Source organism: Nerophis ophidion, linkage group LG03 (assembly GCF_033978795.1).
Source record: "Nerophis ophidion isolate RoL-2023_Sa linkage group LG03, RoL_Noph_v1.0, whole genome shotgun sequence".
Lineage (NCBI taxonomy): Eukaryota > Metazoa > Chordata > Actinopteri > Syngnathiformes > Syngnathidae > Nerophis > Nerophis ophidion.
Window position 1 is genome coordinate 70904929 of NC_084613.1, and position 21195 is coordinate 70926123.

The 21195-nt window shown below is 43.8% G+C and overlaps 1 protein-coding gene and 1 long non-coding RNA gene across 2 annotated transcripts in view; one reads left to right on the forward strand and one right to left on the reverse strand.

The window, feature by feature from the left end:
* LOC133550016 (uncharacterized) overlaps window positions 1-20499 on the forward strand; it is a 50708-nt gene extending 30209 nt beyond the window's left edge. The window contains exon 3 of the long non-coding RNA XR_009806217.1: window positions 19030-20499. This is a non-coding gene — a long non-coding RNA (uncharacterized LOC133550016). The remainder of the gene's footprint in view (window positions 1-19029) is intronic.
* LOC133550015 (uncharacterized) overlaps window positions 1-21195 on the reverse strand; it is a 138810-nt gene that overhangs the window by 56182 nt on the left and 61433 nt on the right. The gene's annotated exons all lie outside the window — the stretch shown is intronic.

Here is a 21195-nt window from a genome sequence, read left to right on the forward strand (position 1 = left end):
ATTTATGGCAATGTAGCTAATCCTATTTCAGATACACAAAACTATAAAATATACACAAAACAATAAAGCCACAGTAGTAGAATAAATGAACAACTGTTGTGTGTCTGTTCAGGGAATCATTTTCTGAGAAGTAAACTGTAACGTCTCGTTTTCATTTTTGCAAAGTGGTCAATCACTCTGGACAGACATGGAAACATTACAGTAACTGTTATACAGTTGACCAGTGGTTCCCAACTGCTGGCTCGTGACATAAAAGTGGATTGTGTGTCATTTTCAGTGAGTCGCAGTCAGATGTGTGCATGAAAAAAAAAAAAGTTTAGCGAAAAAAAAATCTAATTGTGGCAACAAAACCAGATATTTTTAGCCATTTTTCTAGTGACTATTAGTGAGTATTTTAGCAAAAGGCAAACCGACCAACAAGTTGGAGGAGGACTCAGGACAGACATGGAAATATATTTTTTTTAAATCTAAATGGGGCAACAAAACCCGATATTTTCAGCCATCTTTCTGAAAACAAATACAGAAATGTTATTATTTTTTCTGGAAACAAAACCAGATGCTTTAGCTGTAGCCATTTTTCTGGTGACAAAACAAGATTATTTTAGTCAAAGTCACACCGATTAACAAGACAAGTCTACTGTGCTATTTTTCTGTGAAATAAACTTGAATGATTTAAAAATTTGGCTCACGACTTGATGATATGGAAAAATGTTTTTCTTCCTGAAGATAAACCATTTGAGAAGCACTCAACTCACACATGCTGACTCCAAATCATCATTGATGCAGAACCAGCAGACAATAACCAACATTATGTTTTGTGTTCATTGGAAATTCCCCCGACAGCTCGTACAGCAATTGAATATGTTTGTCTTGATACAAGGAATAAGGTTAGCTAACTTAGCATCAACATAAGATAATGATGTTGCCTAGCTAGCTAGGACTTCACTTACATCTCTCATTCCTCGCTTCTTCTCTGCTGTGGGCGAATAACTTTCTTAAATCCATCTAGGAGTTACAGTTTGAGTCAAATCAAAATCAAAATATTGTAATTAACAAATTGTTGTTGGCTAACGTCACCTACCTCACGCAGTGATTCGAATCCCCTCTCTCTCGCTCTCTCTCTCTCTTTCTTTTTTTCTCAACCGAATTCTCGATCCACACGTGAATAAATTACCATATTAAGTAGCCATGTGCTCACTGTTTCGTGGAGTGAATACAGTAGCAATCAATTACCATACTAAGTAGTATGTGCGCTGTTGTCTATGTTATGTAGACTTAAAACTCTGAAGCGTTTTTTTTTTTATTGGTGAAATTTTTACTGGGGCACTGCAGATCAACACTGGGGCACGTGCCCCAGTGAAATATGTCTGGCGACGCCCCTGGTTGTTGGTATGTGTGGTAGTTAGTTTACTCCTGTTATGAGCTGTGTTCTTCTCTCACTCGCTGCAATTAGGAGGTTTACCCTTTTTGTTTGTTTGTTTGCACATAGAGGTAGTGCTTTCTTTTTGTTGCTACATGCTTTTTTTCCCCCCTCCTTTTTCCAGATAAAATTACTTATACCTACATATCTCTTCACCCTGGGGTCACATCAACAGCCGCCATCCACGACAGTGACATAAAACATATTTTAGAGGTCCCATAATAATGTATTGGAGGAGTGTTGTCTATAATGTAGGAGTTTAAAAGTGCTTTTAAAGGCCTACTGAAACCCACTACTACCAACCATGCAGTCTGATAGTTTATATATCAATGATGAAATATTAACATTGCAACACATGCCAATACGGCCTTTTTAGTTTACTAAATTACAATTTTAAATTTCCTGCAGAGTTTCCTGTTGAAAATGGCGCGGGATGATGACGCGTGTTTGTGACGTTATTGGTTGGAGGGGACATATAGCCAGCACCACTAGCGGCTAAAAGTCGTCTCTTTTCATCGTGCAATTACACAGTATTTTGGACATCTGTGTTGCTGAATGTTTTGCAATTTGTTCAATTAATAATGGAGAAGTCAAAGTAGAAAGATGGAGGTGGGAAGCTTTAGCCTTTAGCCACACAAACACAGGGTGTTTCTTTGTTTAAAATTCCCGGAGGTGAAGCTTTACTATGGATCAGAGCGGTCAAGCGAGCATGGTTCCCGACTGCATGTCAACCGGCAGGTTTCGGTGAGAAAATTGTGGTATAAAGTCGCCTCTTATCGGAGATCAGCGGAGCTTGCGCCGTCCATGCAGCTGCCGTGACTTCCCTCAGAGACTGGCATCAACACACCCGTGGACACACCCCTCCGACTATCAGGTACTATTTAACTCACTAAAATGTTGCCGTGAGATACAGTCTGGTGTGCCGTGGGAGATGATCTAACTTCACCTATTTGGGTTAAAAATGTTTTTTGAGTGTCGGTGCTGTCTTGACTTCGGCAGAGTAACCGTGTAATACTCTTCCATATCAGTAAGTGTCAACCGGTTGATAATTGCTTTGTAGATTTCGGAAACAGCGGGAGGCAGGGTGCAGGTAAACAGGTATCTAATGCTTAAAACAAAAATAAACAAAAGATGAGTGTCCTTAAGAAAAGGCTTTGAAGCTTAGAAAAGGCTATGCAGAACGAAACTAAAACTGAACTGGCTACAAAGTAAACAAAAACAGAATGCTGGACGACAGCAACGACTTACTGTGGAGCAGAGTCGACATCCACAAAGTACATCCGAACATGACATGACAATCAACAATGTCCACACAAAGAAGGATAAAAAAACTGAAATATTCTCGATTGCTAAAACAAAGTAGATGTGGGATATTTCGCTCAAAGGGAGACATGAAACTGCTACAGGAAAATAGCAAAAAAAAGACAAAAAGCCACCAAAATAGGGGCGCAGGACAAGAACTAAAACACTACACACAGGGAAACAGCAAAAAACTCCAAATAAGTCAGGGTGTGATGTGACAGCTGGTGACAGTACACCTACTTTGAGACAAGAGCTATAGCGATGCATGCTTGGTTATGCTTTAAAGTAGGGGTCTCAGACATGCGGCCCAAGGGCCAATTGCGGCCTGCGAGACGTTATTTTGCGACCCCCACCTTAATATGAAAGTTTAATGTTAGTGCGCCCCGCAAGTTTTATATGAATGGCGCTTGACAGCGTTATGTGCGGAGCTGAAGGAATCTACCAATCACAGTGTGGTATGTGGCTCTGGTGGGCCGAACATTGACGTCACCTGCGTGATGCAAGCAGAGAAACGTTTTGCCACTAGACCCGCACGCGCTCTTCCTTCCTCGCTCGCTCGCCCGCCTGTCACTGTGTGTGTGTCTCTCTCTCTCGCTCCTTCCCCCTGCGCCGGGGAGACAAGCGCCCGGTAGCTTCCGAAGCACTCCGCCGAAGGACCGAGCAACAATACAAAACAGCGCTGATACTCCAACAGAGAGTCGTTGGGCGAATCGGACCTGTAATACATTAGTCGTGATCTTAGCCGGTTCGGGGCTAATTGTGCTATCGTAACTGTAAACTCCACAGCGAGTTTTTTAAGTAATCTTTTTTTGCGGCCCAGCCTCCCCCAGACTCTGCATCCATTGGCCCCCAGATAAATTGAGTTTGAGACCCCTGGTTTAAAGTCATATCCAACTATTGACGACTTTTTACTGTCAACTGAGTTTCGTTTTTTGATGATTTCTGCTGGTGGTGTGCCCCCGGACTTTTTTCACGCAGAAAAAGGTTGAAAAACACCGGTCTAGTCAAATGCAACGAGGCCTCCATATTCGATGCACAGGTTGTTCTTTTGGATGCGCACCGTAGTTTGACTTCTTTTCTTTTGGAAATCTAACGCCACAACCTCTTTGCTGGCTCTCCAACCTGGGTCAGGAGCGGCTTGTTTTCCGCTCCAACGACAAACACAACATAGCTGGGCTTCCTGCGGAGAAGAAGATTTGAAGGCCATGTTCTTTTCTTCTCCTGTCTTTATCCTCCATCTTCTCTTAAGGTCTAATCATACTTCCAACCCCAACAATAAACCACAAGCACTACCTCATCTCCGCCCAGCTGGCCCCCTGCTGCTCTGTAAAATGAGCAGAGAAGATTACCCTCCTAAGATGCGAAGCTCGTCCTCATCGGGGGCCAATTTTTTTTTTTTCGCGTTCACAGTGTTCCTGTTCTCTTGCTCAGTAAAGCACCGCGTTACAACATTATTTACCGACAGCTTCTAATTGGAATCAGCTGGAATATGCGGAGACCGGCGGGGCGGACATTATACCACCCGGTGAGCTTCAAACGTGGAGGATTAGAGTCATTAGCACACTGCGGTGAGCAGGTTGTGGATTGAAACTTGCTCTGGTTGATAGTCAATAAGGAACCTTAGGGTTGTTTACCTTTTGTTTCCTTATCTTATCACCTTGTGATTTGTGTCTAGGGAGCGCAGCCTTTCACATTTTAACTGGTGGCAATCTTCGGTATTTTTGTATGTCCATATTGTAATACAGTTGGGCAAAAAAGTATTTAGTCAGCCACCGATTGTGCAAGTTCTCCCACTTAAAATGATGACAGAGGTCTGTAATTTTCATCATAGGTACACTTCAACTGTGAGAGACAGAATTTGAAAATTTTTTTTTTAAAGAATTTATTTGTAAATTATGGTGGAAAATAAGTATTTGGTCAACCATTCAAAGTTCTCATTGATGGAAGGAGGTTTTGCCTCAAAATCTCACGATACATGGCCCCATTCATTCTTTCCTTAACACGGATCAATCGTCCTGTCCCCTTAGCAGAAAAACAGCCCCAAAGCATGATGTTTCCACTCCCATGCTTCACAGTAGGTATGGTGTTCTTGGGATGCAACTCAGTATTCTTCTTCCTCCAAAACACGACAAGTTGAGTTTATACCAAAAAGTTCTATTTTGGTTTCATCTGACCACATGACATTCTCCCAATCCTCTGCTATATCATCTATGTATCCATTTTGGTATAAACTCAACTCCTCAACAAGTTTTTCAACTTGTTTAAGTCGGGGTCCACATTAAGACAAACAACATGATCAACTTTATAGCTCCTACGTCTGTAACTGACCTACTGACTGTTACCTTCGGTGATGTTGGTCTGGACCCAAGGATACAGAGACAGTGAAAAAGTGCAGGTAAAAACACTTTTATCAGGGAAAGCAAAAAATACATATATACAGTACAGGCCAAAAGTTTGGACACACCTTGTCATCATTCAATACGTCTTCTTTATTTTCATGACTATTTACATTGTAGATTGTCACTGAAGGCATCAAAACTATGAATGAAATCATGTGGAGTTATGTACTTAACAAAAAAAGGCGAAATGGCTGAAAACATGTTTTATATCCTAGTTTCTTCAAAATAGCCACCCATTGTTTTGATTACAGCTTTGCACACTCTTGGCATTCTCTCGATGAGCTTCAAGCACACCTGTGAAGTGAAGACTATTTCAGGTGACTCTTGAAGCTCATCGAGAGAATGCCAAGAGTGTGAAGGGTGGCTATTTTGAAGAAACTAGAATACAAAACATGTTTTCAGTTATTTCACCTTTTTTTGTTCACTCCACATGTGTTCATTCATAGTTTTGATGCCTTGAGTGACAATCTACAATGTAAATAGTCATGAAAATAAAGAAAACACATTGAATTAGAAGGTCTATCGTAACTTTTGGCCTGTACTGTATATAATAGTGCAGCATGGAAGTGCACTAAAAGAATCCATACACAACCTAGACAAAAGCCCATATTGTAGTATAAGTAGAACACAAAAATAGAGCACTATACAGTACTGTTTATCACACACACATAACAAAGGGGTTATGGATCATCTTTTATTTTATAATAAAACAACAACCAGCTGAACTGTCTTCCTATGCCCATATTTGCCAACCTTGAGTCCTCAGAATTTGGTAGATTGGGGGGAGGGTGGTAGCGGGTGTGTATATTGTAGCGTCCCGTAAAAGTTTGTGCTGCAAGGGGTTCTGGGTATTTGTTCTGTTGTGTTTATGTTGCGTTACTGTGCGAATGTTCTCCCGAAATGTGTTTGTCATTCTTGTTTGGTGTGGGTTCACAGTGTGGCCCATATTTGTAAGTGTTAAAATTGTTTATACGGCCACCCTCAGTGTGACCTGTATGGCTGTTGATCAAGTATGCCTTGCATTCACTAGTGTGTGTGTGTGTGTGTGTGTGTGTGTGTGTGTAAATGACGTAAATTTGATACGGTTAGACTGGCACGCCGTTTGTAAGGAGGGAAAACGGACTTGACGACAGGTTGTAGAGGGCGATGAAAGCAGTGCTTTAAGGCACGTCTTCAATATTGTTATCCGGGCGGAAATCGGGAGAAATTCGGGAAAATGGTTGCCCCGGGAGAGCTCCAAGCTTGGTTTTGTAAAATGAAGCCAAGCCTACTTTTGCACAGCTAGGCCAGAGGTGGATTTATTTCCATGAGGAAGGAGGTTGTGCGGTATCAATAAATGGAGCTCTCTGCGATGAATATGAGAAACCCACACATGGGAATAATCTGACTAAACGCCATAATGGCTCCAGGCTTGGAGAAATCTATCACTTTGGTCTGCACGTTTATTTCAACTGAACTTTATCAGCGTCAGGATTTGTGCTAAATCTGTGAGCTTTCCTCCACTTGTCGGAATCCACTCAAGTCCATTAAAAGCTGGGAGCATCCGCTACGTGCAAGCAGGGTATCGACTGCACAAACACGCTCAGAGGTTATTACATGCCGTCGTCCTTTAATTCCTGCTCATTAAACGCTCCAGACAATGAAAAAGCACCTTCGTCTCTGAGAGCCTGTTTGTTAACCCTCACCGGCTCTTATCTCTTTCCCCCGTTCTTCTGCCTCTCCCTACGTCCGCCGTTTTCTTCCCATTGTCTGACTCTCAAGGACGGTTTGACGGTGGCTAAACTCATCCATTCATCTTCCGACAAAGAGAGGAAGACTGGGAACTGTCGAAACCTTGGGATGTCACTGACTGGCGACGGAGAAAGCGACACCGATGGCGGCGGTCTTAATGGCGTTGGTGGTGCGAGTGACAGAGGTGATATAAGACGTCGTAACCCGACGTCCTTGCACGGAATATTTTAGAACCATCAATAAGTTTTACTGACTGCACTTTATACAGTACAGTGCGGAGTACTAGCCACAGTACCGCGGTTTTAGTTATAACTGTACCCGATGAAGGTCCTAAGTAGTCCTGAGTTCAATCCCCGGCTCGGGATCTTTCTGTGTGGAGTTTGCATGTTCTCCCCGTGACAGCGTGGGTTCCCTCTGGGTACTCCGGCTTCCTCCCACTTCCAAAGACATGCACCTGGGGATAGGTTTTTTGGAAACACTAAAATTGGCCCTAATGTGTGAGTGTGAGTGTGAATGTTGTCCGTCTATCTGGGTTGGGCCTGCGATGGAGTAGCGACTTGTCCAGGGTGTACGCCGCCTTCCGCCTGATTGTAGCTGAGATAGGCACCAGCGGCCCCCCACGACCCCGAAGAGAATAAGCGGTAGGAAATGGATGGATGGATGGATGGATGGATGTACCCTCTTTAAGGCCCCTTCTACACTAAGGTCATCCAGGGTAAATCCCACCTAACCTTGTCGGTGTCCACACACACACACAATGGTCGTTTAAGACCCCTTCCGCCCCTTCATCAGCCAGAGCAACGTCACCTAATACGAGTGCACGGAAAATGCACACGTCATAGTCACCTCCAGTGTTGCTTTGTGTGCAAGTTCTTAAATTTACCTTATCTGAACAATATCCAGTGTTGTGGTATTTCAATTAACTGGAATCCAGTGTGCTGTGGGGCCCTATTGTAGTGAATAACAGCTGAGCCATCATAAATTAATAATATCTTTAATGGACTTTAAAAGTAAACAATGTGATAAATAACATTTTACATCAGGGGTCTCAGAAGTATTATATTTATTATTGGTTAGCTTTAGAATAACATTGTTATTCTAAAGCTAACCAATAATAAATATAATACTTCTTACCATTAATGCAACTTCTTGAACAGGTGCGATAGAAAATGAATAGTTGGATTAAAATGCATGAGAATGTTTTATAATTTGAACATTATTTTTAACACTGTGATTACCAGCAGAATTATTCATTACTTATCGTGTTAAGCAATGTCAGCTAAGATTTATCTGAGAGCCAGATGCAGTCATCAAAAGAGCCACATCTGGCTCTAGAGCCATAGGTTCCCTACCCCTGATCTAGGGATCTAGATATATGGTCATGAAACTCACTCTTTTGCCTTTACCTTTTCTGTCTTGCCTCTTTGTGAGGGCGGTAGCGCTACTCAGCGCTATATATATATATATATATATATATATATATATATATATATATATATATATATATATATATATATATATATATTGCACTACTGTATATAAACATATATACAGTATATACAGTATATGCAGTTTGTACATATACAGTATACATTTAATATACATATATATACGTATTTGTATACACATATATATGGAGGCAAATAATAACTTATACATATAATATAACTTTTTTTTTAGAATTTGTTCTCAAATGTCTTTTAATCGTTTTTCAAAAATAATATTTTGATTATTTTTTTTCTTTGTTTATTTGCAATTTTAATTTTGAAGTCAACAACACAACTTCTTCAGATGTATTTCTCACATGGTGACGACATGAATCGCTTTCCCGACATGAGTACGTTTTCAACACTGAAATAGGCGAGTGGACCTGAGCGAGTGTCTGTGAGTCACAGTAAATTTCACAACAAACCGTCACTGGTGGACCTTTTCCTTTCCCGCTGCGTCGCTATAAAGAGCCGAGGCTTATCTTAAATACAAACAAAGCCCAGCACAAATCCTCTGAATGTGCCTCACTCGTGTGAACCCCCCGCAATGCTTTCTGCACAGTAGTGACGCTTGGATCAACGTGGCAATAAATAAGTGGAATGCGTCTGACTGGGAGTGCTGTCATGGCCTCCTGATCTACTGTGGTGCAGGGGTGGGGTGCTAATGTAGATAAATCTGTGCACTCATTACTGCAGCAGGGACTCACTTCATTAAGACCCCCCCACTGCCCTGCTAATACTTCTTTGTGTTTATGTGTGTGTCTGTACGGCGGGTCATGAGTTCGCTATCAAACCATGTGCCATACTTCTGAGGGAGAAAGAATCTGCAGGAATGATACACTCATAAACTGTTTGCTTTTCCTCCCTGCGTTTCACGTCAAAATTGTTATCTCACAAGTGGATCTTTTTGGTTCCCGTCTGGTTTTCATCCTTTGCAATCTTTGACTTGGGGCCTGACAAAAACAATTTTCTTCAGGATAAAAGCAAGATAAACTGCAGTGAATATAAATATTTAGTGGTGTGCTTGTGTTTGAAGTAAGTCTTGGTACCACAGTAATTGTTTGTCTCTTTTAAAAAATAAATACATTTGTGGATATGTACAGTATATGTTTCTTTATCTATGCAGGAGAACTTTCCTAAATTTCGCTGTTGGCAAGGAGACATCATTTCTCCAAGACGAGACCGAGAGGGCTGCAGCGAAGCAGAGATTGTGGAGTATGAACCGTGCAATGTCAAGAGATAAGCAACGCTAGCAGGTGTGCTAAATTTTGTCATTCCCGGGAACTGAATCTGCTGGACGGATGTTGAAGTGCTTATCAAGATGTAATAATTTCATATTAGTGTTGTCCTGATAGCAATATTTTGGTACCGGTACCAAAATGGATTTCGGTACTTGTCGGTATATTTCTAAATAAAGGGGACCATAAAAAATCTAATTGCTATTCGTGGATGAGGATAGTGAGAGTGAAGGACTAGAAAAAAAAAAAAAAAGATGAAGGCAGTGGGAGCGATTCAGATATTAGACACATTTACTAGGATAATTCTGGAAAATTCCTTATCTGATTATTGTGTTACTAGTGTTTTAGTGAGATTATTAAGTCATACCTGAAAGTCGGAGAGGTGTGGTGACCGCCAGTGTCTCTGAGTGAAGCCATGGAGGAGCCAAGAAAGTCGCAGCTGCCTCTTTGACAGCTGCAGGAAGAACGACACAAGCTCCGCTCATGTTTATGGTAAGAGCCAACTTATTACCATGTTCGTTTGACCGCTCTGTTCCATATTAAAGCTTCACTACAACCAAAGAAACCCCGGCTTTGTTTGTGTTGCTACAGCCGGCCAAAATACACCGCTTTCCACCAAATGCATTCTTCTTTATAGTCTCCATTATTAATTGAACAAATTGCAAAAGATTCAGCAACACAGATGTCCAGAATACTGTGTAATTATGCGATTAAATCGGACGACTTTTAGCCGTTAGTGGTGCTGGGATAACATGTCCGCTATAACCAATAACGTCACAAGCACACGTCAACATAAGCGTCATCATTCCGCGACGTTTTCAACAGGACACTCCGCGGGAAATTTAAAATTGTAATTTAGTAAAACTAAACCGGCCGTATTGGCATGTGTTGCAAGATTTCATCATTGATATATAAACTATCAGACTGTGTGGTCAGTAGTAGTGGGTTTCAGTAGGCCTTTAATGTTCATCCATCCATCCATTTTCTACTGCTTGTCCCTTTTTTGGGGTCGCGGGGGGTCGCTGGAGCCTATTTCAGCTGCATTCGGGCAGAAGGCGGCGTACACCCTGGACAAGTCGCCACCTTATCGCAGGGCCAACACAGATACGGAGACAACATTCACAAACTAGGGCCAATTTAGTGTTGCCAATCAACCTATCCCCAGGTGCATGTCTTTGGAAGTGGGAGGAAGCCGGAGTACCCGGAGGGAACCCACGCAGTCACGGGGGGGACATGCAAACTCCACACAGAAAGATCCGGAGCCCGGGATTGAACCCAGGACTACTCGGGACCTTCGTATTGTGTGGCAGACGCACTAACCCCTCTACCACCGTGAAGCCCGAGTTTATAAACATAATATAAATACATTTAAAAAAATACAATACGATTTTGTGATCCTGAAAAATATTGATGTGATCTTAGTAGTATTGACTAGATACACTCCTGTAAATGGTATCATTACAGTGGCTATTAGGTGTAGATCCACCGATGGCGTTTGTTTATATTGTAGCGTCCCTGAAGAGTTGGTACTGCAGGGAATTTGTTCTGTAGTGTTTATTTTGTGTTGCAGTGCATATATCCATCCATCCATCCATCATCTTCCGCTTATCCGAGGTCGGGTCGCGGGGGCAGCAGCCTAAGCAGGGAAGCCCAGACTTCCCTATCTCCAGCCACTTCGTCTAGCTCTTCCCGGGGGATCCCGAGGCGTTCCCAGGCCAGCCGGGAGACATAGTCTTTCCAACGTGTCCTGGGTCTTCCCCGTGGCCTCCTACCAGCTGGACGTGCCCTAAACACATCCCTAGGGAGGCGTTCGGGTGGCATCCTGACCAGATGCCCGAACCACCTCATCTGGCTCCTCTCGATGTGGAGGAGCAGCGGCTTTACGTTGAGCTCCTCCCGGATGGCAGAGCTTCTCACCCTATCTCTAAGGGAGAGCCCCGCCACCCGGCGGAGGAAACTCATTTCGGCCGCTTGTACCCGTGATCTTATCCTTTCGGTCATGACCCAAAGCTCATGACCATAGGTGAGGATGGGAACGTAGATCGACCGGTAAATTGAGAGCTTTGCCTTCCGGCTCAGCTCCTTCTTCACCACAACGGATCGATACAACGTCCGCATTACTGAAGACGCCGCACCGATCCGCCTGTCGATCTCACGATCCACTCTTCCCCCACTCGTGAACAAGACTCCTAGGTACTTGAACTCCTCCACTTGGGGCAGGGTCTCCTCCCCAACCCGGAGATGGCACTCCACCCTTTTCCGGGCGAGAACCATGGACTCGGACTTGGAGGTGCTGATTCTCATTCCGGTCGCTTCACACTCGGCTGCGAACCGTTCCAGTGAGAGCTGAAGATCCCGGCCAGATGAAGCCATCAGGACTACATCGTCTGCAAAAAGCAGAGACCTAATCCCGTGGCCACCAAACCGGAACCCCTCAACGCCTTGACTGCGCCTAGAAATTCTGTCCATAAAAGTTATGAACAGAATCGGTGACAAAGGACAGCCTTGGCGGAGTCCAACCTTCACTGGAAATGTGTTCGACTTACTGCCAGCAATGCGGACCAAGCTCTGACACTGATCATACAGGGAGCGGACTGCCACAATAAGACATTCCGATACCCCATACTCTCTGAGCACTCCCCACAGGACTTCCCGAGGGACACGGTCGAATGCCTTCTCCAAGTCCACAAAGCACATGTAGACTGGTTGGGCAAACTCCCATGCACCCTCAAGAACCCTGCCGAGAGTATAGAGCTGGTCCACAGTTCCACGACCAGGACGAAAACCACACTGTTCCTCCTGAATCCGAGGTTCGACTATCCGGCGAAGCCTCCTCTCCAGTACACCTGAATAAACCTTACCGGGAAGGCTGAGGAGTGTGATCCCACGATAGTTGGAACACACCCTCTGGTCCCCCTTCTTAAAGAGTGGGACCACCACCCCGGTCTGCCAATCCAGAGGTACCGCCCCCGATGTCCACGCGATGCTGCAGAGTCTTGTCAACCAAGACAGCCCCACAGCATCCAGAGCCTTAAGGAACTCCGGGCGGATCTCATCCACCCCCGGGGCCTTGCCGCCGAGGAGCTTTTTAACTACCTCAGCGACCTCAGCCCCAGAAATAGGAGAGTCCACTACAGATTCCCCAGGCACCGCTTCCTCAAAGAAAGACGTGTTGGTGGGATTGAGGAGGTCTTCGAAGTATTCCCTCCACCGATCCACAACATCCGCAGTCGAAGTCAGCAGAACACCATCCGCACCATACACGGTGTTGATAGTGCACTGCTTCCCCTTCCTGAGGCGCCGTATGGTGGTCCAGAATCGCTTCGAAGCCGTCCGGAAGTCGTTTTCCATGGCTTCCCCGAACTCTTCCCATGTCCGAGTTTTTGCCTCCGCGACCGCTAAAGCTGCACACCGCTTGGCCCGTCTGTACCCGTCCACTGCCTCCGGAGTCCTATGAGCCAAAAGAACCCGATAGGACTCCTTCTTCAGCTTGACGGCATCCCTCACTGCTGGTGTCCACCAACGGGTTCTGGGATTACCGCCACGACAGGCACCAACAACCTTGCGGCCACAGCTCCAATCAGCCGCCTCGACAATAGAGGTTCGGAACATGGTCCACTCGGACTCAATGTCCCGCACCTCCCTCGTGACATGTTCAAAGTTCTCCCGGAGGTGTGAATTGAAACTCTCTCTGACAGGAGACTCTGCCAGACGTTCCCAGCAGACCCTCACAATGCGCTTGGGCCTGCCAGGTCTGTCCGGCATCCTCCCCCACCATCGCAGCCAACTCACCACCAGGTGGTGATCGGTAGAAAGCTCCGCCCCTCTCTTCACCCGAGTGTCCAAAACATAAGGCCGCAAATCCGATGACACAACTACAAAGTCGATCATGGAACTGCGGCCTAGGGTGTCCTGGTGCCAAGTGCACATATGGACACCCTTATGTTTGAACATGGTGTTTGTTATCGACAAACTGTGACGAGCACAAAAGTCCAATAACAAAACACCACTCGGGTTTAGATCCGGGCGACCATTCTTCCCAATCACGCCTCTCCAGGTTTCACTGTCGTTGCCAACATGAGCGTTGAAGTCTCCCAGTAGGACAAGGGAATCACCCGGAGGAGCACTTTCCAGTACTCCCTCGAGTGTACCCAAAAAGGGTGGGTATTCTGAACTGCTGTTTGGTGCGTAAGCACAAACAACAGTCAGGACCCGTCCCCCCACCCGAAGGCGAAGGGAAGCTACCCTCTCGTCCACTGGGTTGAACTCAAACGTACAGGCTTTGAGCCGGGGGGCAACCAGAATTGCCACCCCAGCCCGTCGCCTCTCACTGCCGGCAACGCCAGAGTGGAAGAGGGTCCAGTCCCTCTCGAGAGAACTGGTTCCAGAGCCCTTGCTGTGCGTCGAGGTGAGTCCGACTATATCCAGCCGGAACTTCTCTACCTCGCGCACTAGCTCAGGCTCCTTCCCCCCCAGTGAGGTGACGTTCCACGTCCCAAGAGCTAGCTTCTGTAGCCGAGGATCGGACCGCCAAGTGCCCTGCCTTCGGCTGCCGCCCAGCTCACAATGCACCCGACCTCTATGGCCCCTCCTATGAGTGGTGAGCCCATTGGAGGGATGACCAACGTTGCCTCTTCGGGCTGTGCCCGGCCGGGCCCCATGGGAACAGGCCCGACCACCAGGCGCTCGCCATCGTGCCCCAACTCCGGGCCTGGCTCCAGAGCGGGGCCCCGGTGACCCACGTCCGGGCGAGGGAAATCTGGGTTCATTTCGTTGTAATTCCATAGAAGTCTTTGAGCTGCTCTTTGTTTGATCACTCACCTAGGACCTGTTTGTCTTGGGAGACCCTACCAGGGGGCATGAAAACCCCCAGACAACATAGCTCCTAGGATCATTGGGACACGCAAACTCCTCTACCACGGTAAGGTAGCAGCTCAGAGAGGAGTGCTACAGTGAATTACAGTGCATATATTCTCTCAAAATGTGTTTTTCATTGTTGTTTATTATGGTTTCACTATATGGCACATGTTTATGACAGTGTTGACTAGGGGTGTGGGAAAAAATCAATTCGAATTCGAATCGAATCAGATATGTTGAGTAATTCAGAGTCGATTCTCATTTTTAAAAAATCGATTTTTATTTATTTATTTATTTTTATTTATTTATTTTTTATTTTTATCAATCCATCAAACCACTACACAGCAATACCATAACAATGCAATCCAATTCCAAAACCAAACCTGACCCAGCAACACTCAGAACTGCAATAAACAGAGCAATTGAGAGGAGACACAAACACGACACAGAACAAACCAAAAGTAGTGAAACAAAAATGAATATTATAAACAACAGTATCAATATTAGTTATAATTTCAGCATAGCAGTGATTAAAAATCCCTCATTGACATTATCATTAGACATTTATAAAAATAAAAAAAAAGAACAATAGTGTCACAGTGGCTTACACTTGCATCGCATCTCATAAGCTTGACAACACACTGTGTCCAATGCTGGTTGGCGCCTTGCATGGCAGCTCCCTCCATCAGTGTGTGAATGTGTGTGTGAAAGGGTAAATGTGGAAGTAGTGTCAAAGCGCTTTGAGTACCTTGAAGGTAGAAAAGCGCTATACAAGTACAACCCATTTATCATTTATCATTTATAAAATAAGTCATATTTTTGGTTCGTTTAATAGTTAAAACAAATGTACATTATTGCAATCAGTTGATAAAACATTGTCCTTTACAATTATAAAAGCTTTTTAAAAAAAAATCTACTACTCTGCTTGCATGTCAGCAGACTGGGGTAGATCCTGCTGAAATGTTATGTATTGAATGAATAATCGTTTTGAATCGGGAAAAAAAAAATCGTTTTTGAATTAAGAATCGAATCAAATCAAAAAAATTTTATATATTATCGAACTGTGACCCCAAGAATCGATATTGATTCGAATCGTGGGACACCCAAAGATTCGCAGCCCTAGTGTTGACGGTCGCCCTTAGTGTGACATGTATAGTTGTTGATGAAGTATGCCCTTCATTCACTTGTATGTAGTCTGTTCAAAGTAAAGATAGACATCTTGATGGTCAGTTATCGGACATAGTGAAATCTTGTCTTGACTTTGCTAACTATAGATCATTTTTAACACATCCAAAGTATGACTCCTCTGTATTGCAGTATGTAGTAAAGCTTGAATAGTTATCACTTGTTCTACGGGGATGATGCTAAAAATAAATGTACTATATTTGTCGATATGCAGACAAGGATTAGTGATTTAGAAGTAGCTAGCTAGCCATGTCTTAAAGCACTTCTTCCTGAGAGCATTTCAGTGTTATAACTTCACCTTTATCTTTAGTTTTTAAGCCAAAATCCGTCTGTTCGCCCTTTTCTGTCCACACACAGTGTCTGCTTGTAAGTACTCTGTGATTGTACGCTGCCGAACATGCTCGTCTGCACGACATGACGTGACGACGGGTGGGGGACCAGTACTTTTTAGAGGCGGTATAGTACCAAATATGATTCATTAGTATCTCAGTACTATACTAATACCGTACAACCATATTTTGTATTTTTCCTTGTAAGATTAAGAAAAGACAAAAAAAGCTTAATATTATATCATTATTCCAGTAACTTTACTACAGTTTCCCCTTATAAGACAGTCACCTTTGTAATTTTTTTCTTGCAATATTTTACTTCAAAACTTTTCACAGTGCTGTTGTTTTTTTCAGAAAAAGTTGGACTTATTCGTGCATCGCTAGCAGATGTCTTTGATTGACATAATGAGTGCCGTGCTGCTTTGATCGGGACGCTAATGAGAAAAAAAGGATACGTTGGTTTGCAGTTGATTTCCTGCTACAAATATTAGTCTCATCTATAATTCATGTCTGCAGTTGCTGTTATGGTGTCAAGTTCATATTTTGTCTCATTATTGAGCTATAAATCTCCCTGTTGTTCAGCAATATTAAGATTCAGTATAAGCTGTTGGGCCTACGAAAGATTTATTCATCTACTTTATGAATACCATTAAGAATATTTTCTTAATGCTAACAAATAGCACCAACGATGCTATCATTTGGTCATTTGTGTTAAATAAAGCTCTTAGCTTTCCTGTACAACAATAAGTAAGCTTTTAGTTTCGGTTATGAGAATGGATAACAAAAATATGTTGGATTGGACCAACAAACACAAGACTCATTCCACTTTTTACAGCATATGTCGGGTCCTACTCACACAAAAGGTCATATTTAAAATTTTGTTACCATTGGGGGGGGGTCGCAGCTTTCTGCGAGGTTGGTTCCCCCGGGATGCAAACTGACCACTCCTCCGGACAGGACTTGCAGGTAGGAACATGATTTATTCTTCGAAACTCAAGGAAGTACCAAAAACCGAAAATTAGCCGAAGCAACAACGTGCCGATCGCACTGGAAGCGAAGGCTACCACTTAGCATAGACTAAAAGACAAGGAATTCTCACGTAGCAGGTTGCGTGTGGAAAACAAAGAAGCCAGGCCGACTGACCGGCAAAGGCAGGCTTACATAATGTCTCTGATTAGTGCTCGGGGAACAGGTGAGCTTCCCGAACACCAATCAGAGGCAGGTGAAAACAATAAGCAACCATGGCAACCAAAACAAACTCAAGGGTACACAAAACAGGAACTGAGGGAGTCCAAAACTAACAGAAAATAATAAAATACGATTCGGGCCACGGATTATGACAAATTTGGTCTTTTCTTTTGACCAATTAAGTATTGAAGACCTTCAAATAAGCAAACACTATTTTATTGTTTTTAATCTGATCAGACTACTTCCAAAGTGAGGAAACAGACACGCATTCTCAATGCCTCTGTTCTTTTTGACCCAACTGTCACGTCAGGGTCGCATGTTACTGCGCGGATCATTTTCCCAGGATGCAGACTTAACTCCGGTGGAAGTGTGCACGCAACACAATGATTTATTTACCATCAATCAGTCAAAATACTAATCAAACAGAAACACATGCAGATAGCATAGAAAGCTATGGCGAAGCTTAGTCCAAAGTCTCATCTTAAAACTCATTTGTATACTCTAGCCTCTAAATAGACCCCCTTTTTAGACCAGTTGATATGCCGTTTCTTTTCTTTTTCTCCTCTGCCCCCCTCTCCCTTATGGAGGAGGGGCGGGGGGGGGACACAGGTCCGGTGGCCATGGATGAAATACTGGCTGTCCAGAGTCGGGACCCAGGATGGACCGCTCACCTGTGCATCGGTTGGGGACATCTCTGCGCTGCTGATCCGCCTCCGCTTGGAATGGTTGGCTCCATTATGGACGGGACTCTGGCTACCATATTGGATCCACTTTGGACTGGACTCTCACCGTTATGTTGGATCCACTATGGACTGGACTTTCACAATATCATGTTAGATCCGCTCGACATCCATTGCTTTCGGTCTCCACTAGGGAGTGGGTTGCCCACATATGCGGTCCCCTCCAAGGTTTCTCATAGTCATCATTGTCACTGTCACCGACGTCCCACTGGGATGAGTATTTCCTTGCTCTTATGTGGACTCTGTACCGAGAATTTCGTTGTGGTTTGTGCAGCCCTTTGAGACACTTGTGATTTAGGGCTATATAAATAAACATTGATTGATTGATTGAAAAACAGGATTCACAAAGGTCTCCACAAGTGACATGTTGCATGGAGCAAACAAGACAGCCATACTAAATGTGGCGGGAATAAATAGCTCTCTGATTAGGGCCCGGCAGCAGGTGAGCATCCCGAACACTAATCAGAGGCAGGTGAAAATAATCAGCCCCCTATGGTAACTAAACCACAAATCCATGGATGCTGAAAACAGAACTAAGGGAATCTTTAACTAAACAAAACATGATCCGGGTAATGGATCATGACACCAACAACTTTTGCCAGCTGTGATGATGCTGTACATTTACGACTAACTTCAATCATCATTGTCTGACTGTTTTGAACACAGTATTGCCAGCTAAAAACACTCCAGGCTCTCAGAGAAAAACTTTGTCCATGGATGAATGAAGCCATTTCCAGCTTTAGGCGAAGCCATCGGAAAGTGGAAAGCCACAAAATGAGAGTTTCATAGACTCCATTTTAAAGAAATGATAATGGAGCTAAATGAAATGATGAAACATGCTCGCTCGGCTCTCTTTTCAAATCTTGTTTTGCATAATAAGAAAAACCCTCCAGTCTTATTTGACACAGTTGAAAATCTTGTTACACCTCCATCTTTTCATGTGCCTGTAATAGATTTTTTAAAACTATTTTGTGAACAAAGTCCAAGACATAAGTGCCCGCATTAGTCCTCCCTTGGATAGTGTGGAGAGACGCAGCCGACGAGCCGACAGCAGGCTAGGAGAGGCGGGGCACGCCTGGAGCGACACTGCAGCCATCAGAGTCAGGTGCGTAAACGACACACCTGCTCTCAATCCCTGCATCTTCTGCTGCAGCATAAAAGGGGAGAAGGAAGACCAATCGTGGCAGAAGTAGGAGAAGGAACAACGGACAACGAAGACGACGAGAGCGACCAGGAGAAAGATGAGCCCCCGCGGAAGACGCAGCCACCGGCCACCGAAAGGCGCGCTGAGACGAGCAGGAAGGGAGGTTGTGCTAGAAATTGGCGCGACCGACTGGAACCAAAACTTGTTCATTGAAAGAATAAACGAGAGTCAAACCTGCTACAATGCGTCTTGCATCGATGGTCACTGACCCCCACACGATGACGGCTGGAGACCTGTCACAGATAGCTTGTGCACTACGTCAACCCCTGTCTGCTCATCATGGTCTTCCTTTACTCCTGTCAGCCAACAGGATGTTCAGGTTTTAGTGGGCAAGATGAAACCCACATCAAACCCTGTGGATATTGTTCCTACTCCACTGTTCTTAAATGCTTTCGATGTTGTTGGTCCTTGGGTGTTAAAACTGATAAACATTTCACTTCAGTCCGACTCGATCCCCAGCTTTTTTTTAAAATGCTGTGGTGAATCCCGTTCTTAAAAAAATCTCATCTTGGTCCGGTGGAGCCTAAAAATTACCGTCCCTTATCAATGTCAAAAGTCATGGACAAAGTGTTTGCTAAGCAGCTAACCTCATTTTTGGAACAGCATGACTTTTATGATAAATACCAATCTGGCTTTAGGTCATTTCACTTTATAGAAACTGCTGTTTTAAATGTTTCCAGTGACATGATGATGACCGCTGACTCTGGTCGCCACACAGTTTTGGTTTTACTCGATTTGACATCTGGCTTTGATACTCTGGATCTAGGACTGGGCGATATATCGATATACACGATATATCGTGGGTTTGTCTCTGTGCGAAATAGAAAATGACTATATCGTGATATTCTGGTATACGTTGTCACTCATTTGCTTTTAGCTGCGGGCATTACATTACAGGCTCTTCTCGCTCTTTCCTGTGTCTCCTTCTCACAGACAGCAAGCACACATTCTTACATACGTCACATACTGTCACGTCATACGTCACATACGTATACGTCCTCGCAGAGCGGAGAGGTAGCAGCATGGGTATTGTTAGCTGTGATGCTACCAGAGCCGTGCGAGTGGTAATACGAGAGAAAGAAGGAATAATCAATTCCCAAGAAAAACAGCAGGGGGTCCATCGTGTGGCGATGGTTTGGCTTCAAGTAGGAATATGTCGAACAGACAACCGTAATTTGTCAAGTGTGGGCCAAAAGTGTTGCTACCAAAAGTAGCATTACTGCTAATATGTAGCATCATTTGAAAAGTCACATGCTAGAGAATGAAGAGTGCTTACTGCGCATGTCAAAATCTCCATCAAAATGCAGAGGCAAACTTTTCCAGATCAACACCGTATGAAAAACATAGTCAAGAACAGAATTTAATAACGTCCTTAGTAACCTACCACATAGCGAAGGACGAACACTATTTGATGTCCTATTATGCAGGTTATTTTTTTTTTACACTTAAAATATCTCTGACAATCTTGCACTTTCTGTTTTGGAAATGACATGAACGTTTGTGCCATTGCTTGATTCCTGTTTAATAAATACAGTTTTGGTCAATTGACTCAGTTGTGATTTCCCTCTCTGCATGAAAGTTTAAAATGAGCATATATTAATGCAGTATGAGCAAGACTGTTTTAATGTAGACACATAGAATCATCATACTGATGTGATTATGCATATGCATCAAGTGTTGATTCAAGGTCAAGGCAAAATATCGAGATATATATCGTGTATCGCGATTTGGCCGAAAAATATCAAGATATTCAAAAATGGCCATATCGCACAGTCCTATGTGGATCACAGCATACTGATGGATCGACTCAAATCTGCGATGGGGTTTTCTGGTGCAGGGCTCCTGTGGTTTACTTATAAAAAATGAAAACATTTTAATGTTGCTTTCAATAATGTAATGGCCAATGTGTCCAACCCATCATGTGGTGTAGCCCACGGTTCTGTTCTGGGGCCTGTTTTATTTTTGTTGTATCTGATGCCGCTCGGTTGGTTGATCAGTAGTCTCAAAAATGTTTCTTATAATTTCTATGCAGATGATATACAACTGTTATGCTCTTTCAATGATTCAGAGTTTCATTTTTAATCTGAGTTCTTGGAATGTGTATGCTGTATCAAC